Here is a 12,270-nt window from a genome sequence, read left to right as displayed (position 1 = left end):
GCTGTTATAGAGTTGCATGGAATGATGTTTGAATCGAGATTAAGTAATTGCTTTTTCATTATTTATTTTTTGTCCAGAGATAGTTAGCTATCCTGCCAACACTTACCTATCATGGATCAATTTTATACACACCAACTCTGAACAGGAGTGTTTAATCCATGCATGTAGGTGTTCTCATAGACTGGTTTACTCTGAATAGCCAGTCTTTAAACAAGGCAGAGGCAGGACACAGAAGCAGGAGAGCCTACTTCCAAACTTGACTGTAAGAACTAAAGTTTTCTCACTTAGAACTTTAAGCTTTGCCTCTATCTGTGTAATAGAAGCTTGAGGTGAAGTTATCTGTCCTTGAGAAACTCAAATAGGGGAGAGCTTCCCGAATAGTCCTTCAGAAAATGTTTCTTTTTGAGCTCAACAACAGCTTCTAAAATGCAAATTTAAAATTATTCACTGCCATAAATCTCTCCTTGTGTCTGACCAAGATTGCTTAAAAAGTGATCACAGGGCTTACTTAGGCAGTGATAATATTTTGAAAAAATAAACTTAGAAACATTTTCACTATTTTACTATTGTTTTGTTTACCTCTTGGTTTTGACCACTTTTATTACTGTTATTCACACAATATTTGAATAGGTGTGGTTACCATTGCTTTTAGTATCACTGTTTAACATTGTTTACTTTTGAAAACGTTACTGGTTGTTGTGTATTTCATTATTGTTTGTTTACCAATAATTCTAAATGAAATATCTTTTTCCGAAGTATGGGCCCGATTCACAGAACTAACTTAAGACAAAATCCTAAACTTACTACTTTTGGTATTCACAGAAGTTAGTATTTTGACTTAAGTTTGTCTTAAGACAGACTTAAGACAGACTTAAGACAAAATCCTAACTTAAGTCTGTCTTAAGTCTGTCTTAAGACAAACTTAAGACAAAATCCTAACTTCTGTGAATACCAAAAGTAGTAAGTTTAGGGTTTTGTCTTAAGTTAGTTCTGTGAATCGGGCCCTATGTGTGTTGAAGATATGTTTCTTCTGACAAAAGGATTTTTACACCTTACCTGTTTTGTGGTGTATATGTTTTATTATTTTTCTTCAATTGTTTACCTAAACTTGTTATTAACCATATAAATGCGGCCCTCAGTCAATGGATGATGGCGGCACTTCCACTCCAGTGAATCTGTTGGCCATTGGTCAAAATTGAAAAGGTTTGTAAAGGCGCCTCTAGTTCTCATCACCAGAGGGAGTTCTTTATTGTTTTGCTTTCCCCAGGCTGCTCGGGAAGAGTTTCCTGAGCAGCCTGATTGTTTTTTCTGTTTACAGCAAGGACGACTGGCACACAGGGCGCACTGATGTCATTGCAGTAAACTGGAAGAAAAACAAGCTGATGGGCTTGTTTTACTTTTAATGAATTATTGCTCGAGGGCATATCCCAGCCCCATGAGCACAGATTCACCAGGGAGAGGTATCAATGAAAAGGGGAGAGTCTACCCTTTCCAACAATACCTCTTCCTAGTGGATCCCTCCTTAGGGGTTGCCACAGGAGAGAGATCCCTAAGCAGAAATTCATCTACTAGCCACCAGGGATAGGGGGAGTGACCCCTTGTGCAAGGGCTTTTTTTCCCCCTGACAATTTTATTTTTCAGTGTTTCCCTCCGGGGGAGTGATTGAGGCAATTACAGTGATCTGCCCCCCAGAGGGGGGAGTGGCAGAAAGCCCACTAGACCCCAGGGATTTTATTTTTTAAATGACAATATAGGGCCAGAGGGTGTCTAGCATGGCCATGCTCCAACCCCAAGTAAATGAGGACAAAGTAATTCTACCCCCTGAGGGGCAGATGGAGGTAATTAGCCCTGATCTGCCCCCGGGGGGTGCAGAATTTACACTAGACTCAAGAGAATGATTATTTTTTTAAGTATGGGGTGGGGGCTGCCCACCATGGGCATGGCTGTGCTCCCACCATAACTTAATTGGGCAACAGTCATTATGCCCCCCTGGACGGCAGATGGGGTAAATATCCCTGATCTACCTCCAGGGGCATAGGTTCAGAAAGCCCACTAGATGCCAAGGAATGTTTTTATAATGTAGGGGCGAAGGCTGCCATGCATGGGCATGGCAATGCCCCAACCCCAAGTAAATGGGGCAGCAGGCTTTCGGCCCCCAGTGGATGGCAAAAAGCTCACTAGACACCGGGGAGGGTTTTGTTTTTTTAACCATAGAAATACCAGGGGCCGATATAATTGGTCCACTGCTGAAAGTGCTCAGGCCAATCTCATGTGCCCATAGCCCCAACCGGTAGTAGTAGTAGATTTATTATCCTTTTATGACTCTTTTATTTCCAGCAACTACCTCCCAAATCACTAGACCCCTCCTCTGCCCCTCATACAAATCCCACCCTTAAACAATTATTTTTTCATTTCCACAAGTGCGTCTCATATGAGGCTCCTGCCCAGATTTTTCTGGCAGACTTGTATGTACCATTGGAAACCAGCAGGCATAAGAGAAATGCATAGTGTTAGGCAGTGTTGGAGAAGGGGATCAAAGACAACAGTATAACGTACTTTAAAGCAAGTGGGTAAAGTGCAACAGGTTTACCAGGCAGGCATTTAGCAGAGTACTGACAGGGTGGAGAAGGTGGGTCATGGGTGGAAACCCTTCATTTCTCACAATAACCTCTCTTCATACATGAATCCATCACACAAATCTCTACATTTCACTGTGTCCACCACCCTTACTTACACCCATTTGCATCTTCAAATAATGTTGGGAACAAATGGTAGGAGAAGCTGCTGTACTTGCCATTAGATGACTTTGTTCTCCATGATGAAATGGGCAAAAAATGCTTCTCAAATGAATGATGCTGCACAAATTATTAATCTTTCATTTACAATTCTGCCACATGTCAAGATGTATTTTCATACAGTCACAAATCTGGACTGCACATTGGCTGTGCTCCCAACTCCACCCACTTACATATTCAAACCATAGTTGGTAACGAAGGGCAGGGGCAGTCGATACAGCGGAGTCACGTTTCTGACGATACGTGCTTAGAGTACTGGTTGAAAATAGTCGTAAGGCAGCATAGAGGCAGACTGGTAAGCGCCTGGTGAAGGGAAAGTAGTTAGTGATTACACTTTGTGCGCACCAATGAGTACAGTCATCCCAACAGTTTCCAAGAATTTTTGAGAGGCCTGCAATTTTGAACTCACACAGCATCTGGTACTGGAAACTACAAACTTTGCGGTATTTTGTAGATTTCTACATCTCTCATAATCTTAACATTTTGAAGCCCTTTTGGAGACTTCACCACATGCAGTTTTGGGAATTTGGGGTAGCTGTGGTCCGATTGCAATATTTGCTCATTTTCTGAGCAAGATGCTGCTCTGCTAAAACACTGCCAATTGCAGAAGCCTCCTGTCAATACACCCTCCACCCCATTTTTGCATAAAAATTACCTGTTACATATTGTACCCTAAGTCCAGTGCCATTCCCTGAGTACTGGTGACGGGTGTAGGTGAGTATTGATAGAAATGAAATGAAATGAAAAAGAGATTTCTAAAGCGCACTGCGGCCAAGCGGCTTCCTGGCGCTAGGGGCATATCAGTATCAACAGAGGATCCCAAAGAAATTAGCCGGGGAAAGCCTGAAGAAAAAGAAAAGTTTTGAGGGCTTTACGAAAGTGGGAAAAAATAGGGATAGAACAAATAGAAAGAGGGAGATTGTTCCAGATCTGGGGAGCCCGCACAGAGAATCGGGTGCCCCCGGTGTGGGATTTGCGAAAGCGTGGGACGTGAAGAAGGGAAAGAGAGGAAGAACGAAGAGAGCGGCTGGGGGCATGGGAAGAGATTAAAGAGTTAATGAAAAGCGGGGCAGAACGAGAGTGCGCCCAAAAGGCCAAACAGGCAAGTTTAAACTGAGACCTAAAATGAACAGGAAGCCAATGGAGGGTCTTAAGGGCCGGGGAGATGTGGGAGGATTTAGGAAGACGAAGAATGAGGCGGGCCGCCTGGTTTTGGATAGCTTGGAGACGGCGAGTTTCGTAGGCAGGAATGCCTACGTACAAGCCGTTTCCATAATCCAGGCGGGATGTGATCAAAGCTGTGATGATGGTTTTGAGGGCGTCAACAGAAAAGAACCGGGAGATCTTACGGATAAGGCGGAGGGAAGAAAAACAAGAAGACACAACGGAGCTAATTTGGGCATGCATGGATAGGTCATTGCTGATCTTGATGCCCAAAGTCCGAACAGAGGGAACTGGGGAGGGAGGGGGGCCAAAAGAAAGGGGCCAGTGAACGGAGGACCAAGGATTAGACGAGCCACCAGTAAGGACGAGCTCTGTCTTGTCGGGATTGAGCTTCAAATGATTGAAGCTCATCCACTGAGAAATGAAGACAAGAGTGGAGCAGAACTTAGGGAGAGAGTCAGCTGGGGATGAGAGATCAAAGACGAGCTGGAGGTCGTCTGCGTAATTATACACCGAGACCCCCAGCTCAAGAAGGGAGGAAACAAGAGGGCGGATGTAAAGGTTGAAAAGAAGGGGGGAAAGAGAAGAACCCTGAGGGACCCCACAAGTGACCGGAAGGGGGGGAGCAGAGAAGTCAGAGAGGTGAACTGCCTGTGATCTGCCCTGAAGAAAGGACGCGATCCAGGAGAGGGCCGTGCCCTGGATGCCCGCTGCGCTGACACGGCCGAGAAGGATGGCATGATCGACCGTGTCAAACGCAGCGGACAAGTCCAAAAGGACCAGGGCCTGGGGGAGGTTGCTGTCGGCCTTCCCCTTGAGTTCATCCAGGACCGCGAGGACCACACTCTCAGTGGAGTGGCCGGGTCGAAAGCCCGCCTGGTGGGAGGCCAGGAGATGGTTTTCCTCAATGTAGGCGGAGAGGCAAGATGTCACATAGCTTTCGAGAATCTTCCCTAGGTAGGGGAGAAGGGAGATCGGCCTAAAATTAGATGGAAGGGAGGGGTCCAGGCCAGCTTTCTTCAAGATAGGAAAAACAATAGCAGATTTAAAGGAGGAGGGAACACAACCCAAAGCCAAGGAAGAATTGAGAAAGATAAGGGGGGGGACGGGACAGCTGGTGTAAAGGGTTCTGAGGATCCGTGCAGGAGCACAGTCCGCAGGGGATCCAGACTTAACCTTGGCAAGCAGGTCAAGGAAGAGCTCAGGTGAAATTGGGTCAAAGTGATCCAGAACAGAGGGAGGCAGATGAGAATGATCAGGCGAATCAGGCCGGGGCACAATAGGAATGTTGGCCTTGATGGTGATGATTTTATTAATAATGTAGTCATTCAAAGAGTGGCAGAGAGATTGAGAGGGGGCAGGAGAAAGAGAAGCGCGGTCAGAGGTGGCAAGACTGTGCACTAGTGAGAAAATCTCACGAGATTTGTTGGCCGAAAGGGCCACTCGCTCAGTAAAATTTTTGGATTTGGAGATGTGATTGAAGTTAATCACATCTCTGTGCTATGAATCCCAGAGACAGTGCAGCACACTTGTTCGGCTTGACCTGACCTAAACATGATCCTAGATCGAGTACTTTATAAGCTCCTTTATACAGCCTCTGAAAGATGTGAAAAATGTGAATGACCAGTAGCAGCTGCAGCTGAATGGAAGTGGTGGGTTGGGGGAGTGGAGGATGGAATAAAATAAATAAATAAAAGGCCTTACCTGGGTGCCCCTGACCACTGGCCACTGCCTTTCCTCGGTCGTCTTCACATTCCCCTAGCCAATCACAACGCTGCCTTACAACAGCATTAGATTGGTCTGAGGGCCGTGGTTTGGTACTCAGATAGGGACTGGGAGGCTGTTCATGTTCCTCACCAGATTGTGCATTATAGCCTGGTGGGGAACATGCAAAGTGCGCATGACTGTTTGGCCAGCCTGAGAGGGCCGGCCAAAATGTCATGCTCTCCTTAGAGTGTGCTAAACACTCCTTCCTCAGGCCCCTGCACTGCCCAGCACCGCCCACACCTAAGGAGGAAGGAAAACTAAAATAATAATAATATTAGTTATTATCATTTTAGTTTTTCTTTTTAAACTGCTCGCAAAGCAGCGGGGTAATGCTCCTCCACCTTAGCAGAGGAGCCGCTGCTGGGAATGACACCTCTGCCCCATTTGTAAAAGGGAGGTAATAAAGGTCCATCGGTCTCCAGAAAGGCCACTCAGGTCCCCACTGGGCCACTGGCAGCATCTGAACAAAACAAACACAGCCCAAATAGGCCACCAAAATGGCCAAAAAAGCAGCCCACATCTGCAACTCATATACCAGCCCATAGCTCATTGCCCGAGATCCCGCCTTACCAATCTGACTCTGGACACGATTGGTACATTCGCTTGAATTGTTTTTGGGAATGGCTGGTACCCAATGAGTTGTTTCTATATAGTTTGTAAAATGCATGCTTTTATCTGTAGCTTCATGTGCTCGTCATCTGGTGCCAGGTAGTAAAACAAAAATCTGAAAAGATCCGCAGAACTAAGAATTTGAGCCCCTTCACTGAGCGGGGGCATTGATATTCCATGTTACAGCATGCATAGAAGGAAAAGATTGTTAAGCATCTTATAATTGCACCAAAAATTCTTGCACTCCATTTGTAAAATGGGTGCAATTTATTGCACACAATCAGGTAACCACCTGGACACTGCTTCATTCATCATTTGGCTCATTTTCAGTTGTGTGCTCTCATGCCTTTTGGACCATTTCTTTTTAGCTCTCACTGAGCCTACGGGAATTATGAGGAGCTCAGATTGCATTTGCAGAGCTTGAGGAGATGCGACCAATTGGAAAGATGCACTTCCTGCTACACTGCCTCCCAGGACTCTGCACATGTTACCATTTTTGAACTTGTCGTCTACTACGTTGCATTCCGAGGAGCTCCCACCTATCAAACAAAATTGACTGCGGGGTCCAGAGTGACGTGTAGGCATTTCCCTCACTGATCAGTCAGCTCCTTCAGACTCTTGTAATCCCAAACTGTTAGCTAGAAAGAATTGACAAACTGTAAGATTCAATCCATACATCGGAACTCTTGCCACATCAGTGACAGTTAAGACCTGCATCTGATGCTTCTTTTGTAAGCACCTTTCAAGTTCCAGCCAGGCTGCACAGTCCCCAAATATCATATGCCTGCTGACTCATCATACTCATAACTCTTGTTTTTATAAACTCACCACTTTCTTAAGATAATAGCTACTTATCTCAGCTTTAACTGCCATGATTTCATATAGTACATGCCCTTCCAACTGCCCCTGCAAAATCTGCTTCGTACGACATTCTCCCAGTGCTCCTAGCTTGCTGTACAACCCTCCTATTTCACTTTCTGTCTAATTCCTTTTGGATACTACAAAGCTAAGGACTTACCCTCTAAGCAGCACCTTGAAAGAGTTCCAAACCACTCCCCTAGAAGCGCTATATCTATTTAGGTTGAAATATTCCAGCACCCACTCCCTAATCTGATCAATAAAAGAGTTATTCAAAAGCAGTTTTCTATCAAAAGACCACTTTGCTTGCATTCTGATACAACTCTGAATTTCAATTTCCAATATTAAGGGGTTATGGTCTCAAAACACCATTGGAAGCTTGGTAATATTAACACTACCCAAAGGTCTGGCAGAAACCAAAAAATAATCTAGCCGGACCAATTTATTATGTGATGCCGAAAAGTAAGTAAATCTGTAATCCGGGGTTCTCTGAGAATCCCAGATGTCCACAAGGTCATGGCTTTCCATGACTGACACTAAAGCCTGGTAAACCTGCGGTTTCCTACCCTGATATTTAATCTTCCAAGTTAGGCGCATCTCAAGATGTATATTGAGGACTTCACATATAATTAAGGGAGCTGGCCAAGAGGCTAATTCATCCTCTAAGTCTTCAATTTGCATTGGGTCATCCTCTTTAGATCCATAGATGGAGCACAAAGTTATCCCACATGGTAATTCAACAATTGGCCATCTGCCCCACTTATCTGTCCTTTCTCTCGTAACTGATCTAATATTATTTTTGACCAATTAGCAACCCACCTACTAATTGAAGTCTAAGTCGTTCATGCTGCCAACTAGTAGCCCCTTATTGTAAACCACTCTCTCTTACCCCATGGGATGTGAGTTTCCTGTTGACATATAACTGCACAGGGTCAGACTGATTTGCATATGGCCATGTCTGAACTGGGGTGGCTGAGTGAGCTAAAGAATGATGATGGATTAAACCCAGATCAGTTGACTGGGGGTGAGTGTTTGATTTGCTCAAACGCTCCGTCCATCATCCCCTTTTGTATCGACATATAACTACTGGACTCAATGACCTTAGGATTTTGGCTTCAAGCTGCCACTTAACTTTATCGTTTAGACCCCCTACGTTAACCGATCATATAATTAATTTACCCATTCAGAATGCGAGGCCTGGCCACTATTACCAACCTTTACCATTTTGATATCAAAATATCCTTTAAAAATGTCCCTGCTTGTAATTTGCTCGCTCTTTGGATTTTTACTTTTTTATTACCCAATCCTCCCCCAATACCCAATACATACCTCAACCTCCCACACCCCTCCACCCAAACAAACCTGACAGACCTTTCATCGGTCTGTGATGATGAAAAACAGTCTGAGGACGATCACCGGACTGCATAAGATTTATCGTAATACACTTAGTGCAAATACTATCTAATGAAAAAACCAAATAAAACAAGGAAAGGAGAAAGATATGAAATTTTACACTATACCAGCCCGCTGTTATGAGATAACCCCTTCTACTCTCCCTTTGACCGGGCAATCTTAACCTTACCAGACGGGGGCCCCCCACTAGTGCCTGCATGTTCATTTGCTCCTTCCCAGCATGAATTCTTTGGCTTTGATTTCAGACAAAAAAAACTGTATCCTGTCCCCCCCAAATCACTTTCAAACGGACAGGGTTTAGGAAAAAAGTCTGCGCCCCTTTGTCCTGGAAACGTTGAATAAGTTGTCGCAAATGCCATCTCCGCTCAAACTATTATGTGGCAAAAGGCCGGGTGAACAAAAAAGGAGCAATACCCTCAGTGCATTTGGCCTGAGCCTGGCTTTCTCAAAGATTGCCGGAAATGCCTGTTGAAACATACCAGACCACAGGCTGCCAACACATCAGTCTCAAATGCTGTGACACTGGTATCGATATCCGTCAAGCGCTTCCCTATAGCACTACATGATTTAGCCAGTTTCCTCACTGTCCTTTCCCTGGAAGCTTGCGGATTGCTGCTTGTGACCTTCGAGCATCCACGTGGATTTCGTCTCTATGAGACATAATGCACTGGTACATTGAGTTGAGCAAGGGGGGGCTAGAACACGGGTGCTCTTGAGCATTACCAGCCTCTTCTCCCATCAGCTTATCCATTGGTGAGTAATCCCATTTTGGCACTTTCTCCCCCAAAAGCCTGTGTCTCATGCTGTTTGCCCACTTTCCGTGCAGTGGATAGTGAAGCACCACTTACCTGATCCTTGGATCCTCTATTATTTTCTCTAGGATCAGTAAATGATTCCGAGCCATCTGCCGGCCAGTCTGCTCCATCGAGAAACAACACTTACAACACAAATTTTACAACGCACTACCTTTACAACGAAACTTTTACAATGCAACATCCATTACAACGCATGCCATTACAACGCAACCTTTACAACGCATGTCACTACAACGCATACCACTACAACGCATGTCATTACAACGCAGTCATTACAACGCCTACCATTATAACGCATACCTAAACTATCCAACACTTACCCTACTGTTGCACCCCCTGGAGTTAGAATAGTAATTTTTACCCCTACACTATCCAATACTTGCCCTACTGTTGCACCCCCTGGAGTTAGAATTGTAATTTTTACCTCTACACTATCCAACATTTACCCTACTGTTGCACCCCCTGGAGTTAGAATAGTAATTGTTACTCCTACACTATCCAATACTTACCATACATGCAATGTAATGGTATGCGTTGTAATAGTATGCGTTGTAAATGTAGTATGCGTTGTAAAGGTAGTTTCAAAGAATTCATTGTAATGGCATGCGTTGTAATGGAAAGCATTGTAATGGATGTTGCGTTGTAAAAAAATGCCCTGTAAAGGTATGCGTTGTAAAAGTATGCGTTGTAACGAAATACATCCAGCTCCATCTGATAATGAGAAGAAACAATCATTCATGTCGGGATCTGAACTGATCATTGCTGCCCAGTTCCACACATTTTTGCTGACCCAGAAAGATCTACCATGAGCTCTTCTTTTCGGGGAGAAGCCTGTGCTTAGGTTACCACCAAGCATCTCCTTACCCAGTGCAGGACTTAACAAAGAGACCACCGGTTCTTAGTTTAGCTCCCCATTTTTTTTGCTCCATTAATTCTTTGGAAGTTACCTTGCCAGCTGTATTGGGTCCTTCTTGAGCCAGCCTCTCAGGTGGAACAGCTTCCTAGGGGCTCATATCTGCAGGGCAGGTAGGCAGAATTTTCTCTTGTATCCACCGGTATCTCCGTAATTGCAAAACTCCTTTCTGCAGTTGCTTGCTGCCTTGGCTCCACTGAAATACTCCTTCCTCTGTGAAAAAGCTCTGGGACCGTAGCACCTGATGTGTGCTGTGAAGGCAGGAGTTTCCCCTCACCTCTTTCTCTCCGGCGGAGTCTTCCTGGCCATTGCAAGCAAACATCCCCCACTCTGCCGTGGCTCTACTCCGGAACAAACTGAGGCCGGTAAATCCAACAGAGCCACTTGAGCAGCTACTCATTTTGCCTATGGATTGCCTGCTCCAAATACTGCTGCCTTCAGACCCATTCTATCATCCTGAACGGCCTGTAGTATTACCTCAGGTCGGGAAGGGAGTGAACCCTGGGGTGCTCACTAGGTTTCCTGCCATCTCCTTGAATGAGGTGGAAGACCTTGTAAGCCAAATCAAGAGTGTCTGTCCATCTGACCTTATTCCAGCCAGAATCATGCCGGTGGTTGGCAGGGAGCTCAGTCCTGGGATCCAGTGCCTTGTCAATCTCTCGCTTGCCGAAGGCCATGTTCCATTGAAATGGAAAAGGGCATTGGTAAGACCTATTCGGAAAAACTCCTCTATTCCATGGACGGATTTGTCCAACCTCAGGCCTATATCTTTGCTCCCATTTTTGGGAAAAATCACAGAAAAGCACGTGAATAAACATCTTTCTAAATTTTATCGAACAATCTGGGAGCCTGGACCATTCTCAGTCCGGCTTTAGGCCGAATTATAGTACTGAGTCGGCACAGCTGTCAATAACGGATGACCTCCACATGTACCAGGACAAGGGATACTCAGTGGTTCTGGTGCTACTGGATTTATCGGCAGCGTTCAATACCATATCTCATAAGATCTTGCTCAGACGTCCTGCAGAGATTGGCCTGGAGAGTGTGGCACCGGCCTGGTTGAGGAGCTTCCAATCCGATCGCACTCAATGTGTTAACATGGGTGCGTTTCGTTCAGTGGAGGTAGAGATCACAAAGGGGGTGCCACAGGGCTCATGTTTGAGCCCCATTTTTTAAAATATCTATGTGGCCCCCTGGCTAGGATTATGAGAGCTTTTGGTTTCATCCCAGTGTCGTATGCGGATGACACACAGCTCCTTTTTCCGTTTAAGTCTCTTACCTCCGAGGTTAAAACATTCTTCTCCGAGGGCATGAAGACAGTCGCCCAGTGGATGTCCTTGAACTGCCTACAATGTAATGTGGGTAAGACTGAGGTCATGCTCTTCGGGGAGGCTAAAATGTTATGGACCCTGGATTGGTGGCCGTCAGACCTAGGCCCGGTTCCTGAACCCAAAGAGGTGGTAAAGAACCTGGGGGTACGATTGGATCAGGAGCTATCCCTAAAACAGCATGGAAACAACATAGTGGGATTCTGTTTCCATGCTACAGGTCTCCTCCGTAAAGTGTTTACCCTACTCCCTGATTTCACCAGAAAAACTCCGGTGCAGGCCCTGGTGCTTAGTCGACTCGACTATTGCAACGGGCTGCTGGCTTCGGCCAACGACGCAGTATTAACGAAACTACAAGTGGTACAAAATACCGCTGCGAGGCTGGTCCTTAATGCCCCTCCCAGATCCCCTCAAAGCTTTGGCAGAAAAATGAATGCCATACAATCCCGTCCGTACCCTCAGGTCAAGCAATCAGCTCCTTCTCCGAGTGCCTATTGTAAAAAAGACAAGACAGGGCGGCAACGCTTTGTCAGTGGTTGGTCCTGTACTATGGAACAAACTTCCTTTCACGCTTAGGCAGTGTTCGGACCACCTGACTTTCAGGAAAA

Source organism: Lissotriton vulgaris, chromosome 7 (assembly GCF_964263255.1).
Source record: "Lissotriton vulgaris chromosome 7, aLisVul1.2, whole genome shotgun sequence".
In the NCBI taxonomy this organism is placed as follows: Eukaryota; Metazoa; Chordata; class Amphibia; order Caudata; family Salamandridae; genus Lissotriton; species Lissotriton vulgaris.
Note: the sequence above shows the minus strand (reverse complement) of the source record.